Below are 27,026 nucleotides of genomic sequence, written 5' to 3'. Positions count from 1 at the left end.
AGTAAAAATAGGGTTGAGAGCGCTATGTCAGTGTTAATTGCTTTTAACTTTGCACAGATACCTGTGAGGGCGAAACTGAAAAACATGAACCAGGATCTCACAACTGTTCCCTTTAATTGTTCAAGAAAAAGTTTAGAATTTTGATTTGAGTACAGAAAAGAGTGAAGCAAGAGTGTTACTAATATCAAGTGATTATTATAACTTGGCCACAGAGGCTATGGAGATTGTCTTGAAGCAAGTTAGGTGGTTAGAAATAGTTTCTTCTTTATTATAAAGGGTCTTAGAAGAAATTCCTTCAGAGGAGAAGAATTTTTTTAAAGGGGAAAGATAAAAAAAAAAATTATAATAATAAATTTTGATTAAAGAATTTAACTATTTCTTCTGGTTTTTTAAGGAGGGCACATAATGATAGTCAACTGGTGTCTTATTTTTTTCTGAACAATATTGACAAGTATGTATTCAAATAAATTAATGTACCCTTCTTAATTGATTGGTCGGTTTTGAATACAGAAGAGGAATGGAATTCATAAAGGCATTATATGAGAGCGTATGAGAGGATATTTATAAGTCATCAAAATGTAGTACTCACTTAACATGATCATTGGTGACATCTTCCAGTGAACAAAAATCTGCTAGACCCTTCTGTAACCATGAGAAGCTTAAGTAATCCAGCATTAATGGAAACCCTGGTGATTGGTAGGTGACTATCTGGCCAACTGAGATTCTCAGAGGAACACAGTAGACTATCAATTAAATTCAGTGCTATTTCTAAGGATACTGGCCTGTCATCAGGGATGCCAGCTCAGTTCTTACCCACCCTACCTTGCTCCCTAGAGAAAAGCAAGAGGTAAACCCCAAAGAAATGGAATCAGTAACTGGAAGGACCACCAAATCATACAAGGGAAAGCCACTGAAACAAAATTAGAGCTTCTGAGAAGCCCCAACATGACAAGCACTAACCCAGATACTTTGTATTTGCCTCTTTATTTCACTCTCTCAACAACCTTATAAGTATGATTATGTCTATTCTACAGATAAGAAAAGTAAAGCAAAGGAAACTTTACCAACATCACAATACTAGTTAGATATAGAGCCAAGACCCGGCTCTGTCATGCTCTGTCACTCTACCAATTGTATTAGGTTACTATTGCTGCTGTATTAAATAACCACAAATTTAGAGGATTAAAAAACACAGATTTATTATCTCACAACTCTGTAGAACAATAAGTCTGAAATAGGTCTCGCTGCACTCCCATTTTGCCTGAGAGTGTCAATATTCAGAGATTGTGTGTTTGGTATGTAATATCCTATGACTTGTGAACACACTTCTCTACAGTGGCACACTGAGAGAGGTGGAGGTGCTGGGAGCATATTTTCTAAGTGCAGGCCTTAAGTGTGTACATTATCTTGAGAGATTTTAGAACAAGAATAAATTAGCCAAAAGCCAATTTACTTTCTCTTATCAACATGCGCTGGCAATTCTAAACCATGTCAGCAAGAAATACTCCTTCTCCTGGCTAGACTGCCTTTGAGCTACCCTTCTGTCCCCTAGCAAAACCATTCTCTTTCCTAATAATAAACTGCTTATTTTTCTGCAATGTCTTTGGCCTAAGAGCAGTACACAGACTTTTGAAATGGGACAAATGCCCCATGAATCCTAGACATGTCTCATTGCGCAGGAAGCAAACCTTGAGTGAGGATTATGGACCAGCATCCAAGGATCATCATTTGTCATGTGTCCTCAAGTCAAAGATATCAACTCTTTTATTGGGAACATACAGGTTCACAAAGTTAAAACTGGTTGCTCTTTTTATTTAGATAAATAATTCTAGATAAAATGTCATAAGGAAAGACTCTCCCATTCCTGGGCTCCTTGTCAATAGTTAACATATCATGGAGTCTGATCCCAAAGGACTATGTCATGGAAATCACAAACAGCGTTGGTAGGCAGGCAAATATCAGTCCGCTAATGCACCCACCTTTACTTCTGTTAAGTATTTATGAAAATTAAATAAAAGCATTAAGAGTATGATGGTTTTCACAATGCAGGTAATTCATTTAATATTCATCTCGTGCCAATTTCATTGCCATTTGAATCACTGCACTCTATGTTTTATTGAAAATTACAGCCATAGTTGTCCTGGTAAGCAAACAAAATGTTGTGACAGTTTAAACAATCATTCAAGGCAACGTAGTATAGTGGAAAGAGCATCAATCTATGACAAAGGGAGCAACTGCATGGCAGCCCAGCACTGCCAGCAAAGAAAGGTCTAAGGTTTCGCTTTCCTGAGCTTCCTTCTGACTGGGAGCTGCCAGAAGTAGCCTAAAGAGGACAGCGTGGCTAGGTCTGTTACAGGTGCTGCACAAAGCCAACTAGCAAGACTGAAATAATCACAGCAAGTTCAAAGTGTTTCCAGCAGTGCTTCTCAAACTCTACATATATATTGTCAAGAGATCTTGTTAAAATTCAGGTTTTTATTCAGGAGGTCTTAAGTGGGGCCTAAGATCTTGTGTTCTAAAAAGCTCCACTCTTTGAATAGTGAGGGTCTATATCTCTGTAGAAGCATTGGTGTCTCAGAAGCTGAATTTTAGCATGTGTTAAAATTTGTGACCGCACTATGCAATGCAAACTATTTCATTTTTCTTCTTAGAATAAAAAGATAATTTCTCTAGTAAATTTTGCATCACTGCTAGATAAGGCAGTAGTACCAAAACTAAGTGTCATAGCCAAGGCTTTCCCTTATAGCTTTCACTAGTTCTCCACATTGTGACATCTTTGGGTTCTTAAGGAGTAAGTTCTATAGGAACTGACCTCGGAACAATAACCTGCAGAAATGGAAGTATTTTGAGATGCAGTCTAAAGAAGAATTTGCTTACGATTATAAAGAATCCTTCTTACAAAAAATTTAGAGTAGCTTACAATTAAGCTCATTAATTTTCATAATACATCTATGAAGGGACTTTTATTTTACCACTAGAGAAACTATAGCTATAGGATCCTAACAGCTTTGGTCATTAAAACCTTAAATGGCCTCATGGGCTTTCATTGGTGAGAGCAAGCAATGTATAAAAAGTGTGACTCATAAGGACAGACGAACAATAGTTGAAGTAAACCTGAATTATATTTACAGCTTTACTCTCTATTAGTCTGTGGTGGTGAACAGAGCATTTAACCTATATAGGCTTTGGTTTTCGCCATATGTAAAATAAGCACAAGATTAACCTTTTATCTTTACTGTGCAATGCTATAACCTTGAATGACTACCTATGAACAAGTATGCTATTTTGACCTTCCAGGTTTGCTTTGGTTTGACGCCTAAGAGTCATAGAAATCTAGCTTGGAACGGTGGCATGAAAAACTTAGTAAACCATATTGAACAAAAAGATGGTCTGACATATTTAGAGGCTCCAATCTCTCACCAAAGTAAGAAGGAATTCAGAATTAATAGAGTAAGATCAATACATTCTATTACCTGTTTACAAAAATAAATAAATTTATTACTATCTTTGCCGTATTATTATTCCACAGTCTGGTGCCTTAAATGTTGAATGTGTGTGTATGTGTGTGTATGCACACATGCACATGCATGCAAATTTATGGAAATGTCAAACAAAAATTTAAAAGGATGGAAGGAGAATTTACCTTTTCCCTAGAGTAAGCAGGCTTAGGAAAAGTGACAGTAATTTCAATTTTTAATTTACACACAAAAAGTATCTGGAATGCCATTTACTAGGTAAAAATAGAGGATCATGACACAGACAGGAATTCCAAGGCTCACTCCTTCCTTTGACGCCATCAAGTCCTTAACTAAAATCAGCTTCTAGAGCCTTGACAAGATAGTAGCCTTGGAAACCCACCTCTTTGGTATCTTACCTTAATGTGCAAGTAAACCTCACTATCATATTGAAAATATATGCATATACTATTTTAGGAAGGACTTTGAAGTCCTGGTAGGAATGAAATGAAAAGTGTGCTGACGACACACTGTAATGTAATAGCTCTAACCATTAATGTAAAAAGCAAATACATTTCTTTTGAGGAAAATGTCTTTAGCTCTACTAGATAATTTGTTCAGTCACCAGATGCTTTTCTTACTTTTCTCATATAATTTAACATATATTGAGAAGATAATAGTTATTCCAGTTTAAATGTTATCATGTTACAAATCATATTTATCAAAATCCACAAAATGTTATAGGCAAAATAAAATTCTGATCAACATGTCATGTCATAGTAAATTTATGATAATTAAAAATGCATTTGGATATATGTGAGCTTTAATGTTGTTTGGCCTCAGCAAAAAAATCAAAATAAAATAAAAGGACACATTAGGCTCTAAAATTGTGTCTAAATTTACTTTCACAAAAACAGAAAATTTGACTAGTTTCAATGAGTATAAGTAAAAGGTCAAAATAAATTTTTATGGTATATATTGTGTGCAGCGTTGCTATGCTATTTCTGTACCACTCCCTAAAATCGTTGAAGCAAATAAAAAGAAAGACAGAATATATATATATATATATATATATATATATAGTGTGTGTGTATATATGTATACATATATATACACATATATACACATACACACACATATATCTAAATACAATATTAATTAGTGACTAAATGTTTTTTCATGATTTCACCACATTCTAGACCACATACCCAATTTGTCTAAGAAAATCCTTGAACGAATACAATCAATACAACAGAAGGTTTAAAGGAAATCATTGTGAATGGCCAGAGAGGATTTATGGGCTGAGTTAGGCTATTTTTTGCATAAGTCGCCTCAATTCCCAGACTATCTTCTTACAACACACCATCTAAATGTTAAAGAGCTGAATGGAATAACTAAAGTGGCTCACAAGACTTGTATTTTCTTATCTGCCTGGCTGATGGGGAATAAGCTCCTTTTAGCACAGGAGCATGTAGCCCAAACCTAAGTCTACTCAGAAACTCTCATTCGAGATTAATTACAATCAGACTCATTAACCTGAAGGCTATGATTAGCTGGCACTTTGTTAGTTATTGAATTTTTGCTTTGCAAGAACCTTAAAGAAATTTAGTGGTGTTAATGTTGGTGGAGGCCCAAGAGACAATGCTAAACATTTGCTTGTTGAAATTTATACGCATTCACTGGCTGTCACTATCCATTTGACTTAGCTGCTTTGTCTATCTAATCCCTGCAGCATTTTGCCTTGGGCAGAGCTGTAGGGTTTGAACAGAAAAAGAAAATAAAAGTTGGAATACCCTCTCTGGTTAGAAGCAAAAAAGAGAGGAAGACAGGAGATGGAAAAGGGGAAAAATGGCTTGACCAAGTCCTTGGCAGCACGAGAAAGCCCAGTTTAACATTTGGTAAGTTGACAAGCTTGGCCCATGTAACTCACAAATCCATTTGACCTGCATGTGGGTTTGTAAGAAAGATTTCTCCTTAAACTAGGATGCACATTCTACAGAGAAAAGGAGGTGATTATACTGGCACAGCAACACTGTTCATGGGTGTTGACAGAAACAATCTTTCCTGGCCTCCCTAGAACTTCAAGGGGTTCCTTTTTTTTCTCTCTTAAAATGGGAAATCTAACAATGATATTTTTAAAAGACCTAATAATTAGAACTCTTTCCCAATATTTCATGATTATATGACTTCATTTATCCTATAGCTTTTCACTGTAATTTTTTTCTTCCCACTTACTTGCTATAAATTTAAAAAAAAAAACTGAAATTTTTAAAAAGTGAAGCAGGAATAACTTTTACTTTACCAATATTGGCTTTCCATAATCTCAGTGACTTTCTACATAAAGAAATATTTTTAAAGCATAGGATAAATATGAAGCACAGAAAAAAAATCCATAATAGGCTGGAATTAACATTGTTTTATAAGTATTCTATATTAACTAAAATATGTAAGAATTCTATAGCCACCTAGAATATTATCTTTCCCCTCAAGACAACATAGAAGGGAAAACAGAAAGTTGTGTGTGTGTGTGTGTGTGTGTGTGTGTGTGTGTGTGTGAGGAAAGAGACAGACAGACAGACAGACAGAGACAGAGAGATAGAGAGAGACAGAGAGTGAGCATGTTTCTATACTGATCACACCAGCATTCTTGAGATTTTGCTGAAGGCCAAGTACAAGAAGCACACAGCTCACTCTCCCTTGGCTCCAGCTCTCTCTTCTCCTTGTGTTTTTCTCCTTATGATTCTCTGTATCTACTATCAGAACTCAGTCTTCATTTTATTATTTATCAGAGACTGTGTCCATCTCCACTTTCTAATAATGATTAAAATCTCATGATATCCTATTTCATCTGATCTTTGATGTCCAACTATATGGAACAGAACTGGGCAATATAGAAGTTAAAAGTTTATACTTAAATAGTAGCTAATTCATATTACTTAGTGGCAAGTTTAATACATTTAGACTAATTAGAATAAATTTTCTGTAAGTACATTTTTCACTGAGAGTTAAGTTTATATTTATAATCTCCCAGCACATTATTCAGAATCAATGCTTTATAAACAACTAATATTCCTTTGTCGGGTTTCTTACTCAATTATAAAGAGAAATATTTATTTATTTGCTGGTCATCTTTATTATAATATATTTTTACAATGGAAGTAATTTTTCTACTATATTCACTAGGTATTAAAATATTTTGAAGATTCAGTTATAAATCACTAGCTGTGACTTCATGAGAGATTAGGCATAAAACAACTCAGAATAAAAGGTTAAAACTAGGCCAAGAAGACACTGCTGAAAGCACATCTCTTATTAAAGTTTAACATTTGTACACTGTGCCCTTGTAGAAGTGAATAAATTAAATTCAGGTCCTTCTATTATTTGTGACCTGGGAAAACTTACTGGAAGCTGTTTAGGGTTTTAATTCACTTACTAAACAAACATTTATTGAATGCCTGCAATATTTCAGACACTGTCCTAGATATCAAGGGAAAAAAAGTGAATAAAATGTAGAGCACAGAGAGATATGTACAAATTGTAGAAAGAGATACAGAAAAACATGTAGCATCAGCAGCAGCAGCAAATGAATACTATATAATAGAGGATGAATAAGCTACTACGGGAACAAGGTAGAGAAGTGGACCTAGTGAATTTAGAGAAAGTGTTACAAAGGAGATGGTTATTTGAGCTGAGTCTCAAAGCACAAAGGACTACAAGCAGGGGTTCTTAACCTGGGGTCGAGACATCCTCTCAAGCACCTGTGGATGAAATACAGGGGATCCATGACTTTAGATAAAAGAAAATGTTCACATAGTTCTTTTCCCTGAACTTTAACTGAAAATTAGCATTTCTATCAATTTTGACTGTAGGCAACAAACCACAATAATATTAAAAGTTCCACTGATCTTTCTCACCAATAGAAATAGTAGAATAATAGTTATTAGCCCTGATGCTAGATCTTATTAATGCGTCAATAAAAAAGCTCACTTATTATTATATCGAAATCATAAAAATATTTAACCGTCTTTCAATTTAATTGGCTTTCTTTGTACATCAATGTGTTTTACATACATGTTTAAAGAAAGTATCTTGAGAAAGGGTCCTTGGGCATCATCAGAATGCCAAAGGGGTATACTGTACCAAAAACATTTATCACAAGAATTAGAAGAATAGAAAAGTTCATTTATACACTAATAGAATGTATCTGCAAGAATCTTCAAAAGCATATGGAGGAGGAGACTTTAGAGAAGACTGAAGTAATAATCAATCCAAAAGATGAGGAGGAATGTATCAAAAAGACCTGAGAAGTAACTGGACATAACTTTGGCAAAACAAAACACAAATTTATCCAACAAATACTTAATAGACAGTACTAACAGAAGAGTAAAATAGGCTTAAAATGAAAATGTGAGCTCAGATTTTAAAAGACAGAAGTATAGAACACAAACAGTATTGGAATGAGACAAATTTGTGTGTTGTTGTACGCATCTCTAGCTACATGTTGGTCTTAAAATTTCATGTATAGTCCTTGATAAAATATAAGAAAATTATTAAAGATACTGGGATTAAATGCAAAAAGTAGGGCCCCAAATACTATAACAACATCAGGGTTCACTAACAGAAGAAAGCCAAGAGATGCAAGGCATTTGTGCTTGAAGAGAAGAAAAATCAAGGTGCATTGTCAATGCCATTAGTCAGGCTGGACAGTCTTGGCTAATGGGCACCAAATGCTTTCTGAATATGAAAGACGATCCATTTAGCTGTGATCTAGTAATAGAAACTCCATGTTCTAACATAGCTGAAAGTTGAAAGGCCCTCACAGGACGTAGAGGGCCAGCAAAGGGTGCATAAAAAATGGAAGCAAGGAGCATAAAGCTTTCAGACATTTTGCCAAGTTACTTAATAGTAAATAGTATATTTTAATGTATTTGTACCACTTACTATGTTCACAGCACTGTTCTAGGTCTTTAAAACAAATTTTAAATAATTTGCCCGCGATCACCTAGTTAGTGAGAGGAATGTGGGTAGGACATGCACACAGCTGGCTCAGACACCGGAAGAGGGGGTATAGTCAATCTCCAGAAGAGTACCCTGGAAAACTTTCAGAGTTTCTTAGCTAGGTGAATAATTAGTTGTGGAAGTTGCTGCCCAAGAAAGTTTCTCATTTTCCTCAAATAAACAGACACAGAAGAAAGTCTTACAACGGTGGGAACAAATGGTGGTTTCTGAGAGATGTTTGCCTTCCAGTATTTGCCTAGAGGTCAGTTCTCTCAGACCGCAATATGTTGATAAATTCAGTGTGTGAGTTGCAGCGGCATCAAGGCTCCTTTTCTTTCCACTTGGGTGTCACGAGCAGCCCTCTCTGCACTGCACCCCAACTCTGCTGGATGTGACTGCTCTCCAGTTCTTTATGACCATGAGACCTGGGAAGCACTGACTAAGAGGCTGTGGATGACCGACATGGTCTTTGAGAGCGACTCATTCCTCCAGCTACCATGTGTTCCTTCTCCCAGCACCTAAACTCTCACTACTGAGAAAGGGTCTAAAATCATAAGTTGGTTATGAATTGAGTCTTCAGAAACGAAATGCACACCTCCATTGTCAGTGTTAGAAGAGCATATAATTCCTCTACATGGCAATGAGAATTGAGATATTGATTGCTTTCTTATTTCCAATAATATCTATCATGTTTTATGACAGTGTCTTAAAACATGGTAGATATTATTGGACATAATATCTTCCAGGATTGAAAGAAGTTCCATATTTTTCATACATAAGCCATCCTTGAGTCATCCCTTTCTCTTCCCTACTTTCTAACTTAATAAATCATCCAGTCCTATCTATCTGACCTCTGAATGTATCTTAACTTGTATATTTACCACTCCTAATGGCAGTGACACTGCCACCTAGGTCTTACCTAGGGTACTGCATTAGCTTCCGGTAAGGCTTCTCCGACTCTGGCCTTTTCCACATGCAGCTTGTTCTCACGCAAAAGCCAGAGTGATCTTTCTTAATCGATGTTCTGCTTCTTAGCTCTCTATGGCCTTCAGAATGAAATAGGAATTCTTTAACCTAAAACATGAGGTCTTTAACATGATCTCTGATCTATCTCTAGTTTCATCTCTCACTAATCCTTCCTTCTCAATTAAGCAACCATCCTACCAAATTATATTTGGCTTCACTGACACGCAGACTCTTGGAATTCTGGGCCTTTGAACATGTTATTTCATTTCCTATGCCTCATACCCTTTCCCTTTCCCTGTTTTTTTTCTTTTTTTTTTTTTATCCTGGCAAATATCCCTCAGTCTTCAGAAGACAATTCCAAAGAGCCCTCTTCCCACAGCAATTCTCAGAAAGATGCTATTGTCCTACCTCCATATTGTCTGTGAGTTTGTGTCCCTAGTAGATAAGGCCCAGGAGGCCAGGGACAGTGTTCTCATTGTATTTCCAGATCCTATCACAGCACCTGGTAGACTCTCAGTAAATATTTATTAAATGGATAGATGAGTAAGATAGAATTGTAATAAGGTTCGTTTTGAAATAAATAATATTGATAGAATAATAATGCTTTCCAGATAATATTTCTACATCTATGTTTCTTTAAAAGTGTCAAATGTCACAATTTTGCTATTTCAATAATCACTAAATATGAATTGATGTCCTTTGATTAAATAAGTGACACTGGTAGAACATTATATACTGTACTGAAACAACAAAGTATTTTTTTTTACTAAATGATTACATTTTAAAATTTTGCTTTGTAAGGTATTTCTTTACATTTTTTTTCTTCCCAAAACGCAGAAAGCAAATAACAACAATTTTGCTTAACCTTTACACACACAAAAATCTGGTCATTCTTTCCTCTCTTCCCTCTACCAGATGAGCCAGATACACAGGAAGTAAAGAAACTCAACTGATTGACAAGAGTAAATAATACTGGAAGAGACTGCGTGGGGGTAAGTGTGAGGAATGGAGAATCCAAGAGACAAGTAAACAATTCCCAGCCTGCTCTGGTTACCACTGAGAGGAAGCAGGGGACAATCTATGGGAATAGTAAAAACAAAAATTACCTACAAGCCACAGGTAGATTAGTAAGTGTCTTTAGTGCAATCATTTTGGGGGTCTAGATACCTCAAATCATTTTATTCTTTAAAGAAACCTCAGTTTAACCATCATGCTATCCCTAAATTAATTGAACCATAAGAATATCAGATAGAAAACTAGCTGATGCAACTTGAAATGCACTAGGTTGATTTTTAGGCATCAGTGTAATGCTTGAAAAAGAACAGAGTAATTGGCTTTAATTAGTGCATTTTAAAATAATTTTGGGGTTAGTTTTGCCTAAATATCTAGCTTCTCTAGAGCCAGGACTAACCCCAAGTGGTATCATGAATAAACTCAGTCTAATGACTCTTTGTCTGGACAGCCAGAGGCAACAGCACAGACACTCAGTCTTGACTGTTGCTATTATCACCTGCTGAGACATCCTAGCTACTCTTCCGCTTACAAAGACAGGACAGGGGACCCTACTGGCTTCCAGAAAATGTTAATTCTCTTCTCTGCCATCAGCATACACACTTCACTTGGAGTAGTGAGAAGCAATAGTTTTTACTTCACTTTTTGACGTGGGTTCTTCCCTCTTTTTCCCCATCTGGGCCTAGGAGGTGAATAATTTCCAGGGCTACCATAACAAAGTATCACAGTTTTGGTGGCTTAAAACAATAGAAATTTGTTTAACAGTTCTGGAGGCCTGAAGTCTGAAATCAAAGTTAGTAGGGCCATGCTCCCTCCATAGCTTCTAAGTGACTGACTATTCCTTCCTTGCCTCTTCTAGCTTTTGGTAGCCCCAGGCATTTCTTGACTTGTGGAGGCGTCACTCCAATCTCTGCCACCATCTTCACATGCTGTTATTCCTGTGTACTTCTGTCCCTTCCCTTTTTATAAGGATGCTAGTCACATTGCACTAAGGCGTGACCCTATCTTAACTAATTCCCCTGCAATGATTCTATTTCCAGTTAAGGTCCTATACTCACTGGTATTGGAATTAGGACTTCAACATATCTATTGTAGGGGACACAATTCAACCCATAACAATAGGATAAGAGAAATCACTCTAGTTTGCTCTTGCAATACTCATAGTCTATATTTATGTTTTCTATGTACAGCGCCTCTCATTTAGAGGAAAAATAACTTATTCCTAGTTCCATCTTTGGACTGGAAAGCTATCCCTCGCATGGAATTATGTGGGCTAGTTGATTACTAAGTTTCCACTGTGTTCCATCCTCCACATTCACCAACCATAAACAACTTTCCAGTTTTTACCTCTTTCTCAACTATAAACATTTAATGGCCACTAATTTGTCGGGCAATTCATCACTAAACTATCATCTCCCAGAAACTCAACCCCAGAATTCTTGACCCTAGTGAATGCTTAACAATTGTTACTAACATGATAACTTATTTCCTTTCGGTCATTCAGGCTGCGCTCTAAAATTGTTATATATTCACTCTCACAAATCTCAAATTCTTACATGTTTTATCACCACAAATTCAAAATTCCTTCACTGATGGTTATAGGAAGAGTTAGAGAATCAGTTTTATGAAAACCAACTGTACCATGACTTGACTTGGTTCCTGGGGAAGACCACTCATCCATATTTATAGACAAAGAAAGCATGGTTTTATTTTTTTTTTCCCCTCTTTAATTCCCTCTCCCACTCCCCACTTCCACCCCTGACCTATACGGATGTTTGCGTCTCCCTTTTTTAAAAAACTGGATCTCTGAAGGCAGGGCATCTTCTCCCACACACTCATGGCACCCACCTAGGGGCAAGCATACCCAGGGGGCCTAGCACATGGGTCTGTGGCTCCACCTGGGACACGAACCCAGGACCTTCTGCATGGAAAGCAGATGTGCTAACTACTGCACTATGGAGCCACCCCAAGAAAGCATGGTTTTATAAGTTACATGTCACTTGGTCTTATTCCTTGGGGACTGAGTCTATCAAAGTTTCATATATAAACCTGAGATGCTCCCTTATAGGTGGATATGTGATGTATTAATTAACTATTACATCTGATTTACCCATTTGGGAAGCCTACAGACATCTGTAACAATGATATCAGCATAAGCTATGGGAACTCTTAAGCTGTATGGTGACCTGAAAAATGGCAAGAAAGCACCAGTAATCACGAATCCAGTAAGGGATATGCCTCTCAGTCTTAGATGGGAGGCTCCTAACATTCCCTGGGGACAATTATGAAAAAGTCCCTGCCCCGATGAAGCTTATATTCCAGAGCAAAAGGACAATCAGCAAATAAATAAGGACATTTATAATGTGCCAAATGTTACATGCCAGACATAGAGATAAGGGGAGTTGGGCAGTGTAAGGAATAGAGATGGGTTGGGTGGTAAAGGAAGTCCTGCTGAAAAGGTAGCACCAAATATGAATAAAGGGAATGATAAGCCAGTTGCCTTGTTATGCCTCCAGAAAATATCCTTTGATTTTATAATATCTCTTCATGGATTTCATGCTTTAAAACATTTTACTTTTCAAGAACTTAAATTCTTGGTTAATTGTCAAAGTACATTCTCTTTGTAGATAGCCCCTCAGGATGAAGACAGAGGTTGGGCTCTTGGCTTTTAGAGCAGAAGGCTAACTTCGAATACTGGCAGGACTTCACAACAGGACCTTCACTTCTATGTTTGTTCCAGCACTAGATTTTTATAGGGATGGTGTTCATTTAACTAAAGGAAACCCTCTTCATGGTTCCAGCCTAATGTGACTTGCAATGTTGTTGAAGATACACATACTAGATGCTAGTCCATAAGCAGCAGGAAGCAAAGAGCATTGTGTTGTTCAGTGACATATTCCTGCACCAGGCATACAGTAGGTGCTCAATAAATTTTTGTCAAACTGAATTTCTTGAACTTATACCATCTGCCTGAAGCATTCACTGATCACTTGGGTTGATTTTCCCATTTAGGTTCTGCTTCTATATTAAAACGATGTTAAAACTATATTATTATAGTTTCTATTTTTCATTACTCTCCATGATGCCAGCACATCACTGGCTGTGATTGTTCTTTCAGCTGTTACATGTTAGATTATTGAATGTGTCAGAATGATAAGAAATCAGCGAAGTAACAATGTGGGATGTGGGCAGGGAGAGGCACATTTTTCTTTAAATGGAATGATTAGATAAAGAGAAGTTCAAGGTATATCAAAATGCATGTTTAAAGAGTTGGCTATCTGGAGGAAAGGACAAGCTGCTCACAAATAATAAAGCCATTTTCTTTTGATTACCCTATTGATTTTAGCTGTTTTAAGATAAGGAAGGTAGAGGCTCCAAAGATCCATGATTACTGCTGGTGGTTTAATCTTAAGGGCCGCTGGAGACATATTCTGTTTTGTTGTTCATTTCTCAATTTGTACTAGATGCCATCACCAGGGTGGGGTTTATATTTTCCCAGCATGTGCTTCCATGAAGTTCTGCTGCTGATAGCTATTATTTTAAATTCTATTTTATAAAGCATATACTCTTTCGTACTTAGCCATTTTCTACATTTTATCATATCCCAAACCTATTATTGATGGCAATAGCCACAGATCCCTGTGGTTTGCTCTCAGGAAAAGATTTTTGTGAAGAAAGGTAGATCTGGGAAGAATATCAACCGGTGCTGAATTTTTTCATAGAGATCTCTTTTTTCCTCTTCTCTTTTTCTGAAAGAACTTTCTCCTCTCAGAAATGAAACAAAGCCATCTCACCTAAAATTCATCAACCTTTTATGTTCACTATTTGTGGAATGTCTGTTATATGTTAGGCATTTTCTAGACCCTGAGGATATAGGAGTGAATAAAAGAGACAATAATTCTTAATCTCATGGCACCTATATTCTGATTTATATAACATGAGGTGGCATCTTAATCAAATTTTTCTACTTTCCATGGATCAGTGAGGAATGGGGGCATAGGCTGTCATTATAATGTGCGTATTTGGCTTTCCTTAGCTAGATTTTGACTTTAACTCACATTAATTTGACTTACATCTAAATTAATTTGTTGGCACCTCATTATGTACCATCACTAGTTTTAAAAATGATAGAAAACACTAAAAAGTTCAAACTCATTTGCTTAAAAGCTCCAACCTTTCTCCTGAGCAAAACCTCTCATCATACCTTATGGAATGCATATAAACCTAACTGAGAAATATAAAGAGGGAAACTCTTGCTTTGCAATGAAACCAGCCATAGTTTAATTTTCTTTTTGAATGGTTAGGGTATTTTTTTCATAAACAGTTCATAAATTGTTCTTTTTGTTATTTCATCAGATGCATCTTATTACTACACAAACCATATAGGTACAGGCAATCAGCTCTGGGGCTATGTTCCCACTATTCATAGGAAAGGATTACTCAAAGATATTGCCCTCTGCCCCTCCAGTACTAAAGCAACTGCAGCTCCATAGGACAGAGCACTATTACCATCAAGGGAGGCCATGGTCTCCTCAGACGGTGGATACTTCATCGCCCAAGGTGAAAATGGTAGAAAAACGCAACTTGTCACAAATTTGCTTTAAGTGGACAATTCCTGCCAAGCTGACACATGTAACTTTGCTTCCTCTGATGTCACCGGATAATATAACTCACTGCTGAAGCAGTGTTGACAATAGAAAATGAAGGAAAAAAATGAATCTGTTGAGCCAAGGATAATATTACAAAAGAAAGGAATGACTATGAGGCCATTTCTGCATATGTCTGCATTTCAATTGGCAAACCACAATCTGGAGATGTGTAAATATCACCATGGCTACCCTCTAACCCAGGATTCTATTCCCAGGTGTGAGGTTAGCACTTTGCCCACAGACTTCTGCAAATAATTAATGGCTCAGAAAAAAAAAAAATGTTGCTGCCCTCCCTCTCTGCCTTTTCCCTAAGCAGCACATGAATACAGAAAGCAAAATAAAATGAATAAAGTCGGCCTTTTAACCAACTGCCCAACACAAGTCATTACTTGGCAGTAGCTATAACATTTGTTTATAATGGTTTTTCACAGCATGACATCCACTTCCAAGTAGATGTCTTGATAAATATGGCATCAAAACCCATGCCTAAGGAAAAGTTGAGTGGAGATGAAATTATTCCATTTCAGAATGAAATAGGTAAGTCGTTATGACCATCTGTGATCTCGTACACAAGCAATGAGCTGACTGAACACATCTGCCATGTTTGTAACCATATCTGCATGCAATGCTTTAAAGGCAATAAATGAAACTTCAATTTCTTGGTATCTTTCACAGCACCTATCATTTTCTTATTCAAGAATATTATGGGTCATGTACTAGATACCAGGCACCATGCTAAAGGATAAGATATAGAGGCGCTGCCCTTATAGAGTTTAGACTGTAGCTGTGAAGGAGAATAATTATCAAGTAATTCCACAATTATGTAATTCCACATAATATTTCTATGATCTCTTCTTCGATTCTACCAGTGAAATGAATTATTCCTTCCTCTGCTCTCCAATAGTATCTTTCTTACTTCTCTATTCAACATTTACTATCTTATGATACGAATTGGGTGCAAGTTTCTGTTTTATTAGACTGAAATCTACTCAAGAATAGGAGTCACATCTTATATGTGTGTTCCTAAACACCTCTTCCCCTCTCACACACTCCTCTCCCCCATTACCTAGCTTATGCCTGCAGTTTCTACCATAACGTCTTGCATAGTGGAAAAAGAATGTAGAAATAAAGCTTAACAGTTTACTAGCTTTTCTGTGTGGGTCAAATCCATTTCATTTTATTTCTTAGTGTCTCCATTTATACATTGAAAAGAATTTCGCACCAGCCCCTTGGGGCATTTTAACTCTAAGATAAAATGGTGATCCTCAACATAAAGGCAAATGTAGATAAGAATCCCTGAGAGGCAGGACAACCAACCCAAATGCAAGCCATTTGCATGGAAAAAGGAACAATTTCATTGGACCTGAGGACCCAAAGCTGTATCAATGCTGGTTGATACCCCTATCCATTCTTTAATAAATCAGAAAATAAAGGTAAAGCAGTAGGTTTTTTGTAGTTAAAATCCGGTTTATGTTGAGAGTATACTTCCTAAAATGTCCCTTTTTATGAAAAGTGGTGACATGGAGTAGTTTTTAAAGTGTCTTATCTATTAAAATTCAAATAAAAGGCAATCTATATCAGTCTCTTCATTTTTGTTTTGGAGATTTTACTGTCCTCTAAAATCTGGGAAAAGCTGGCTGGCCTAGGATGTCTGCTTTCATTGGCTGGAACAGCTATGAGCAAAAACAACACAGATAGGCTCATGTCAGGAGGCCACTTATTGGCTGGTGTGCTTTATGAAGACATCAATCAATACCCAAGGAGGTTCAGAAGATCATTTGTTTTTTGGCAGGAAGTCTTCCAAATCCAATGACAGATACTGTAGAAAGATATACTCAGCCTCTACCCTAGTTGTTTTTTTTTTTTCAAATAGAGATGATGAAACTAGCATTTTTCATGAAGCTCATAGCTGGTGACATGATTATAGCTGAAATTAAGTGTAGAGCAAAAACAACATAGAATAGGGAAACCAAGAAAAGGAAGACAAGAAGGCAGCAAAACATATAGAATGAAGAATGATTAAAATGGTTGAGGTGGAGAATAAGGTGAAAAAAAAATAAGAAGGAAAATGAGAAAGGAATTGAGTACACTCATACTTGCCCCACAATTGCCACTGCCAGTTACAGGGGCCAGTTGTTCATAAACTCTGTATTGTCCCTGACTTCTCTTTACTTTGGTTGCTGAAGGACGGTAAACCAAGCTTTCAATTTAACCAAAGACTTCTTAGCATAAACATAAGCAGTTCAGCTTTGTCAATCATGTAGCAGCCACACTCATATATTTCTGACATACCAACGTCTTTACCTTTCCTAACTTTGTTTTCTTCCAGGGCCAAGGAGATGAGTTAAGAAGGAGTAGTTATGTACTGCAGATATTAATGAAGGACTGTGACCTCATTCTTGGGGACAAAGATCACCTTTCTGGAACTCTCCTTTCTAAACTACTGGGGTGGAGGTGAGAAAAATAGAAAAAAAAATCCAAACTATATTTGCCCCTAAGCCTTTCCCCAAGTTATTTTATTTTTGCCAAGGATGAAAAGAATTATTAATATGGTAGCATATATACTTTCATGTATTTTTTTGCAGGTTTTAACATCCACAGAAAACTTCCCTACTTAGAAATAAAGATTGACTCATGGTTTGATGCTCAGCTCATCAAAAGCTATATTGTAGTCTGTGGAGTCCCACCATCCTTTACCAAACAGAAGTGTCCTTGAGAGCTCGAAGCTCATCTCTGTTTCTGAGGTCAGTGCTTTCACATACATCAGAAAGGTCTGAGAGAGAAGGCATGACTAAAGACAAGTTCCTGCCTTTTGGGTCCATTGGCTGCAAAACTAGAGCTGAGGACAATTCTGCTGGCAGGGTTCCCTTACTATCTCTATCCTTAGAATTGAACCATCCATTGGATAAATATGATGAATCCATTGGTTCCTCTAATCTTTCTTGATTTGTTTTTCATTAAAGGTAAAAATAAATCTTTCTGTTCAGAGGATAGGCATTGCATTACAGTTTCTATCTGAGTTATGCTACATTTGGAAGATAAAAAAAAAAGATGGTCAAGAGCCACCATGGAGAAAGAATCATGTTCACAAACCCTGTGTTGAGGTTGGGTCACATTACATTCCTCCTCACCCTATGCTGAGTGAAGCTTAATGCCCATGTAATAAAGATTTTACCCAGCAGGTGGGAGTAATTACACACAGCTCATATTTCTAGGCAGCAAATTTCCTGCAAATTTATAATCAACAAAAGCGTTGTGGTAGATCCAAAAATTTCTTTGAATACTGGATTTGCTAACCCATTCTCCAATTTGTAAAACATCTATGGTTAATTACAGCTCAAGAGTCTTGAGTTTCCATCATAAATAAAGTTTTGTTAAAGATTAGAGCAACTTGTAAATATTTACCACGGAACTGAGCTTTTCATTACAATCTCTATTCTATTGTTTTATGTTTTAATTTTTAACTTTTAAAATTTCATTTAACTGGGACAATTTTGTTCTTAGTATTTTCCTTTCACACTTTACTTTCAGTCTGAAAATACAATGATTTTGCCATGAGTTTTGCTGTATCCTCATTGTGTATTTTAGCCAAATTTATATCTATGAAATACCTACACACCTGAATTCAATGTGAAACATTTACCTAGACTCTCACAAAATTGAGATGATTGATCTGTTCTCTTTGATTCAGATATTTTGACAATTTTCTGGCATAGATTAGGTTGCCAGCATTCCGTGATGATGGATAAAATATTTTCTGAGGTCCAATATTTTTTGATATCAATTTAGAAACATGTAAATAAAGTCAAGTCTTCAACTTACTAGCTGAAGTAACATGCTTTGCCCTTTGCCTCACTTGGTAAGGTAAAAGGAGAACTACATGAATAAACAGTTGATCCTTAAACCACATGGGAGTTAGGGGGACCATGTAGTCAAAAATCTGCTTATAATTTTTAATTTCCCTGAAACTTATTTATCCCTTGGTATGGAGGGGGTTAGTTCCAGGACCCCCATGGAAACCAAAATATGCAGATGCTCAAGTCCCCTATATAAAATGGCAATGATCAGTACCTACAGTCAGCTCTGCACATCCTCGGACTCTCAACACCAGTCAAAAGCAGTAGAGGGATTTATTGAAAAAAGTCCATGTGTAAGTGGACCCACACAATTCAAACCCATGTTGTTCAAGTGTCAACTATACCTTTTACTTTAGTCAATTTGTCTCGTGGAATGTAATAAACAGAATTATTATCTTTATCGATACAACTTTTGAACCAATCCTGTCACAGAAACTGACTAGATTAGTAATTCCTTTTACCTGAGCACAGATTTTCCAGTCTCCTTAGACTTGAGTGGGGGCCATGTGCTAATTCTGACCAATGAAACGTGAGCAGAAGGGTGTGTGATTGCCAAAACAAGGTAGTTAAGAGTGTGTATTGGATGGGGGGATCCTGTATGCATGTTCGTGACTCTTACCACATTCATTCTGCCTATAGAATGCTGGTTGCATAATGCAAAAGTGACCTTGAAGCCATGTGTTGAAGATGGAGGAGCCATTTCCTTCTGTTACAGCAAAGGAAAACAAAACAGATGTCTGAGTCACCTCTCAGAGAAGCAACTCCATCAAGGACAAATGCACTAGAATGTGAACCAACGGGACAATGTTTCTGCTATATTAAAACACTAATATTGAGGTCATAATTTTTTACAGCAGTCGGCATTCCCCAAGTCATAAAAATAATAGCTTTCTTTTTTTCAAGTTTGCATCTACTTGCACACCAACAAAGTGCCTAGACACAGAGAAAATGTGTCATGGTGCATACTATTTTTGATATAAACACTAAATTATCTTTCGTTTGAGGATTTTTTTTTCACACTATAATTTTAGCTTGAAAATACAATGATTTTGCCATGAGTTTCACTATATCCTCAAGATGTATTTTAGCCAAATTTATATCTATAGAATATAAATACAACTGAATCTAAGGTGAAGCATTTACATAGATGCACAAAATTGGGATGACTCTATTATTATGCAGCTCCTATACTTTTATAATTTTAGGTTCATGAATGGCCCCTTTATTTTATCTGTGTGTGTGTGTGTGTGTGTGTGTGTGTGTGTGTGTGTGTGTAGGCTCTTGGCCCATTTAAGCAACATTGCCAGCTTGTACTACAGACCCTCCTCTATCCTTAATTGATTCATGAGCCTCTGCCAATGACTTTCCAATTTCCCATTGTTTTCTCATTTTGAATTTGCAATTTTAATTCACCCGACGATTTATAAACTTTAAGTCTTATCAGCTATTTGATTATAAATATAATAATGTTTTATGTCTTTTTAAGGAGTCAATGCTTGATGATGGAATGTGGAATAGAGCTAGATTAGAACTCAGGATTCCATAAATTCTGGTCCAGTGGACCATGAGACGAAGTATTTGCATTTATTCTCTTATGTCTTATTTAACAGTAAGACAATAAAGACCTGGAATGCTAACTTCTTCCTTCTGATGATGCTTAAAGACAACAGTATGGTCTCAATAAGGAAAACAAAACATGAGTTTAATTATCTTTGACTATATTTTAGGCTTTATCACTTGCAGTCACAACTTTCTTCATCTGTAAAGGGAATGTCATCTAACATAGCATTTTTTAAGGTGAGTCAGGAACATCCTTAAAACACAAGGCATTAATATACTAAAATTTCAAGTCCATAAGTAAAGTTGAATTATTATTATTATTTTTTTTATAAAAAGGCTTTTCTAAAGGACTTTAGAAATCGCCATTCAAAAGAAAGATAAAAATCCACCTAAATGTAGTAGTGTTGGTAATGGAGATGTTCTATAAAATCTGTAAAATGTCTCATGCGTTTTAATCTAGTTTTAATACATTTTAATAAAGACATAGAAACTTAATTATGACCCAAATGTGACAATATTAAAACCTCTTGCTCATAAAGGAGGTGCCTGCTGTCTCTGAATGTCTGATTGTGTGTACACACATATATAGACATTCGGAACACGATGTCTTGTTTCACTTGATGGTTACGGGCATGGGCTCTTGAATCCGGCTGAGTTCAAACCCCACCCTCACCGTGACTGCTAGTATGACCTTGATCATGTTTCTTAATATCATTATCTCTCATTTTCCTCATCTGAAGAATGAGAAAAACAATGATAATTTACTTCATGAATGGTTGTGAGAATAAATGTGAATTATCTCTGAAGAAATACTTAGCATAGTTCCTGGTTATATGACAAATATTCACCAAAAATAGCTATTTTTATTATCCTTTATCTTCATATTTGAATTGTTCCCCTTTATTCTTAGTCCCGTTCAATGAACCCAGCATACCCACAACGGTGAGTACTGGCTTGCATAACAGCTACTGTGGATATCTGTGTTTTGCCTTCAGAATTTTCCCAGACCACCCTTCATTATTCCACTCTCCCTCTACATTGGCTCTCGCAAGTTGCCTCACAGGGGAAGAAACATGCTCTTTTCCTATTTATCTGCCCCAAGATACTTGTTTGGATGTCTAATAAGTCAGTAGATAAAATGAATTCTACTCTTGTGCTAGCTTGACTCAGAGAATCTAATCTGTTAGCTAAACCATGGCTCTCCTATTAATACATTATATTTTATCACATCATGAAAAAGTTGGTCTCCAAAAATATACATTATTTGAATCATAATTGTAATATAGAGTGATTCATTCCATTATGATTACTAGGAATAATGTAACAGATTATTCATTAATTTACCTCCTAACCATTGTAATAAGGTAAGCCTTTTTGGCAAAGGATATTATGTTATATATTTGATTATTCTAATTATCACACATATTCTACATTTTTCATCAACTAATTGTTTCTTTATTTGAAAAATACTGGGAATAATTTTAGAGGAAATCATTATATTCCCAGTTGACATATAAAGCCTTTTGTTTTTTTTAATAATCGGTGTACTTTAGAAGTGAAACAAAGTTCATAGTTTCACACAATTCTGACTAAGCTACTGGTTTTGCTACTACTGATGCCAATGAATGCCTGACTCTCTCCTTCCACCATTCAAATTCCTGCCAATGCCTCTCTTTGGGGAAACACATCTTGAAGACAGAGGGCAAGAGAATTATGTAGATGTGGTCGATGTGATGATCAGTTAGACGAACTGAGCATTCTCATTCTCACAGTAGATGTGACTAATGGCAGAAAAAGTGGCAACGGCTCTCTCTGAGCCATGGCTAGGCAATATTGACCCATGCCAAACTCCTAGGCAGGAAGAGGGGGGTATCTAGGGCACTTTCTCTTAAATGAATGGATGGATATGACAATCAGGATGGATGTGACAGAGAAGGTTTTTTGTTTGTTCGTTTGTTTGTTTTTGAGTTAAAACCCTGGTACCCTAATTTCTCCTCTTTATCCCCACCTTTACCTCCCAACCACTCTAGCAGATCTAACCTGCCCTCTTTCTCAAGTCTGTTATGTTAGGAAAAACTAAAGAGGGGAGTAATGGTAGAGACTTATCTCTTACAGGCCTCTTATCTTTCTAGATAAATTCAGTGTTTTGTATAGAGCTGGGGGATGGAAATGTGTTCTGTTTTCTATTGGCCCAATTCTATTTTACTTAGGGAAACAAGTTTAATTGTGCTGGCGAGCTTGTGATAACCAGTTTACAGTGACTCCTGCTTTGTGATCTGTTTTGAAATAAAACATACATATCATCTGAACCAAATAAAGGAGAAAATACAACTTCTTTTTGTTTGTGAAAATTCTCATTGATGAGCTGATGATTTCTTTACCTTTTTGTAATCCCATTCTCTCATTCTTGGCAGGAAGCACATGACACTCTCATAATGGATACATAAAGAGTTTATGTGTGTCCCGGGGGTTAGAATATCAGAAAGTGATTATCGCTTCTAGATTGGAAGGGGCAACCCACTAAAAACTGTAGCTATCAGTTAGAGGGGGACTTCCAATAGAGCTGTGGCATTCAGAAGACGAATTAGCTACTGCCGACTACGGCCAGGCAAGAGCTTGTGGGGAAATGAATGCCTATGACTTTCTCCTTCCACCCTACAAATACCAACCAGTGCCTCTCTTCAGAAAAACCCAACTAGAAGACAGAGGGCAAGGGAGTCCTGTTGATGTGGTCCATAGATGCCAGTACCTCAGAACAGTTAAGGGGAGTCATGTAGAGAATGAGTGAGAAAGAGAAAATGGAGAATTATCCTCTAAGCAGATCTTTAAGAAACAAGCCATATACACTCTCTCTCCCCCATTCAAATTATAATGACCTGTCGAAGCACAGTTCCAGTGAGTTTCTTGGGAGCATCTCCTTATGACTCTAGATTTTATTGCTTTCTCTCTTGTTTGAATTTATGGCACTTATAGTTTGTTTTAGTATTTTTTTCCTTATATATGTAAAGAAAGGGAGTTATAATTTGACATTTGAAATATTTATTTTTGTAGGATATTGGGGCTTGGTTGGAGGCTATACTGATGGATAGTTATTTTATATTTAACAGCATTGCTCCTTAAAAACATCATTAACTCCATACCTTAATACTTTTAAATTTTTTTTCTGAACTTTCTAGCTCAGTGTGCTCATGGGATTTACTCTTTTAACACTGATTTGTCAATTGTCTTCTATGTTTCCAAACCTGTGTGTCAGGGAATAAGGATACAGTCCCTAAACTCAAGGACATCCTTCTTTTCATTCATTGATTTACTCATTTATTCCCCAACATTTTAGTGTGTACCTACTACAGGTCAAATACTGTGTTAGGCACTGGGATTACGATGATGACAGAAAAATAGACATGATATCATAGAATCTACAATCTACTAAGGGAGAAGACATTCAAAAATGATTTAAAAAGCACAACATGAACAAATGTAAAATTATAACTATGATGAGTGCAGTAAAAGCAAGGCTACAGATCCCAATGAAGATATAAGATAAAGGACACTGACTTAGGGAGATCAGAGGAGGCTGCTCTGAGAATGTAGTCATTAATGTGAACCCAGAGGATAAGAGGATAAGAGTTAACTAGGCCGCTGCTAGCTGGAGCACTCTAACCACAAGGAGCAGCAAAGACTGTGTCTCCACAGATAGAATGGCAAGGGAGAGTTAAGGAAAATGGTGGATTAGGATGATGTACTAGGAGACTAGGCACAGAGGCAAGGGCCAAGAACTGCCTGCTGGGTAGGTCTTGGTAAGTATTCTGGTCTTTGTACTAAGAGCGATGGAAAGGCATGGGGGGCTTAGGTTGTGGGGTGACATAGTCATGTCTGCAACTTAGAATAACCGTTTTGATTTCTATATGGAACAGAGTGGTTCAGGTAAGAAATAATGGTAGCCTGGACTATGCTATAAAGGAAGAGAGAAAGAGAAGTAGATAAATTTGAACATGAGGGAAACAATAAGAACTTGGTGGATCACTGGATATAGAAGTAAGAAATATAAAAACAGTGAGAAATTTTCTATCCTGCATTTGTAAAATTGGTAAGGAGATAGTCATTGAGACATGAAATACTAGAATAGGACCAGATACCAGGAGAGAGAACAAAGTGACAAATAACATGCCATTCTCTAGTGATATCAGAGTTATAACAACTTACAATAGAAGATATAATGCAAGCAAAGAGGACTGAGAACTCATGGTCACTCCAGAGCCAGGAGCATTACCCACTGGTATATCTATTTTCTTTTTCTAGCTCTGGTGACTTAGAAAATACCTAACACAAAAGCATTTAGTATCTATATGCTAGAAAAATATGAGAATGTGTCCTTCTCCCTTTGCACTTGGAAAAATTGAGATTTATGGCAGTTAATAACTTGGCTAAGAATATACGGTCTGAGTCAGCAGCAAAGTGAAGGAAAAAAAATCAAGATTCAAAGAGTTGGAAGGAAATTTAGAAAGCATTTGACCTAGCCCCTTCATAGAGCAAGAGTAGAAATTTTTGTTCAGGTCTGACAGGTAGTTAGTTATTAACAGAGTTGTAACTAGAACCCAGGTGTCTTGACTCTCAGTCCTGCATTGTTTTTTTCACTCCGGCACACTCGCTGAGTTTCAAGCTAATGCTCCATTGCTCCACGATTTAGCCTCTCCCAGTAGCCAAAAGAATTCTTTCTGAAAGTGGTGGATAGAAAAAATATTATGGAACAATTGAGGCCCAACTATGTCGGGTAAAAATGTAAGCTGATGTGAACTTTGGCAAGTCTATGAGCGGCACATGTGAGAACGATTATGACAATTCCCTGAGATCTCAATTTTTTCATCAATAAAATGTGATAGTTGTGAATAATTATGTTCTTGTTCTATAAATTATGGTTCTATGTATGATTCCCTCAACATCTAAATACCCTGGCTCGACTTGGGAAAATAACCCTACCTTTCATTGTTTGGAATATGTTTCCTGATGAAAGTGGATATGTGCTGGTTTTTATCATTGAACATATTTTCATGTTTAAACTCCAGAGAAAGTGAGAGGAAAGCATAAAACAGGAAGCATCTGTATTTTTAACTGGCAGAGCAAGTGGAATTTGATGTGGCTTCAACATTTTTCACTGCCTTATATTAACAGATGGCTAGAATTCAAAATTGCTTTACATAAGAAAACGGGTAGAAACTTGTAAGAAGACCTTGCAGAGGAAAGAAGGAAAAAGGGAAGTAAAGTAGAAAGAGTGAAAGAAAGAAAGAGGGAGGGAAGAAAGGGTAGAAGGTAAAAAAGGATGGGGAAGGGAGAGAAGAAAGGAGGAAATCTGTGAATACCATCAAATATTGCTAACATATCACTGCAGGGAGAAGAGGAGGAGGGAAAGGGGCAGGGATGAGGAAGACAAAGGGAGAAGGAGGTCAAGGAGGAGGGGAAGGAGAAAAGCAGAAGAGGGACAGAAAGGAGAGAGGGATAGAGAGAGAAAGATTGCAGAGTTGCATTGCATTATGGCTTAGAGATAGGTTCAGAGCTAGTTGATCTATTTGGAAGTCTTGATTCTTCCACTGTTTGCTAATTGAGCACTCTAAATTATACAGACTCTCATTTTCCTCATCAGAAAGATAAAGCAGCCAAGAAAGAACAAGAGAAGAGCTTCAAGTGAACAAAACTTCAACAAAGAACATGCTTGTTGTTTGCTCAAAAGCAGATATGTTTAGTAAGACTTGGTCCCAACGCCTGGATTAAAGCGCAGAGTTTCTCTCGTTGACTTAGAAGGGAGGTTAGCAGCCAGGGTGGTTATTTGATCTCTAGAAATAAACTGTTAATAAGTCTTCTCATCCCACTTTTTAGACTTCCAACGGTCTTCTGTTTTCTGTGCTTAGATTTCTTTTTATATCAAACAAAGCATACTATACTTTCTTCCCTAGCATAACCATGTATTCTAAAGTTTTCAAAACTTAAGGCTCTCTGAGATATTAGAAATGCATGGAAATTCAGATCCAAGTAAGATTCTTCTACAGCTTTTCAATGGAATTTTTGACTTAAAAATCAATAAGTATGCAATATTTTGCTGTTAATGAGAGACATTTAGGAAATTTCTGGTTGGCATATACCTAACACATACTTTATTTACACACCTTGGATTATGAATAGTAAGTAAATTCAGCTGGTGGACCATGAAGGCAGAAAGTTGTTTTTCTCTCATTTTCTTCCTCAATAGTGCAACTTGCTATCTACCTTTTTCTTTTTCTCCTTCTTTTCTGTACTCAGCCTTCCTTCTCTCTATCAGAGTCAGTCTACGGCAGACCAGAAGTGGGAGGACTCTCAGCAGCGAGGAGAGAGGTGAAACATAAAGCATATGTACATCCTGGGGTTGCTTCTTCTTCCTCTGTGTCTGGAGTTGGCTGCGAGCTGATCCCTGCACGATCTCCTACCCCTCCTTGCCTCTTGCCCCCTTCCTTCTAGGCCTCTACATCTCTTCTGCCAGTGCCTCTGACCCCAAACTCCCA

The 27,026-nt window shown here is 36.8% G+C and overlaps 1 protein-coding gene and 1 non-coding gene across 5 annotated transcripts in view; both read right to left on the bottom strand.

Moving 5' to 3' along the window:
- Window positions 1-27,026, bottom strand: part of NRG1 (neuregulin 1) — a 942,448-nt gene that overhangs the window by 464,659 nt on the left and 450,763 nt on the right. The window lies entirely within an intron of this gene.
- On the bottom strand, window positions 12,320-12,393 carry TRNAG-UCC. Its single transcript has one exon. It is a non-coding gene; the product is annotated as a tRNA-Gly (tRNA).

The sequence above is a fragment of the Rousettus aegyptiacus genome, unplaced genomic scaffold (genome assembly GCF_014176215.1).
Source record: "Rousettus aegyptiacus isolate mRouAeg1 unplaced genomic scaffold, mRouAeg1.p scaffold_m13_p_11, whole genome shotgun sequence".
Classification (NCBI taxonomy): domain Eukaryota; kingdom Metazoa; phylum Chordata; class Mammalia; order Chiroptera; family Pteropodidae; genus Rousettus; species Rousettus aegyptiacus.
This window is presented reverse-complemented; position numbering and strand designations above follow the sequence as displayed.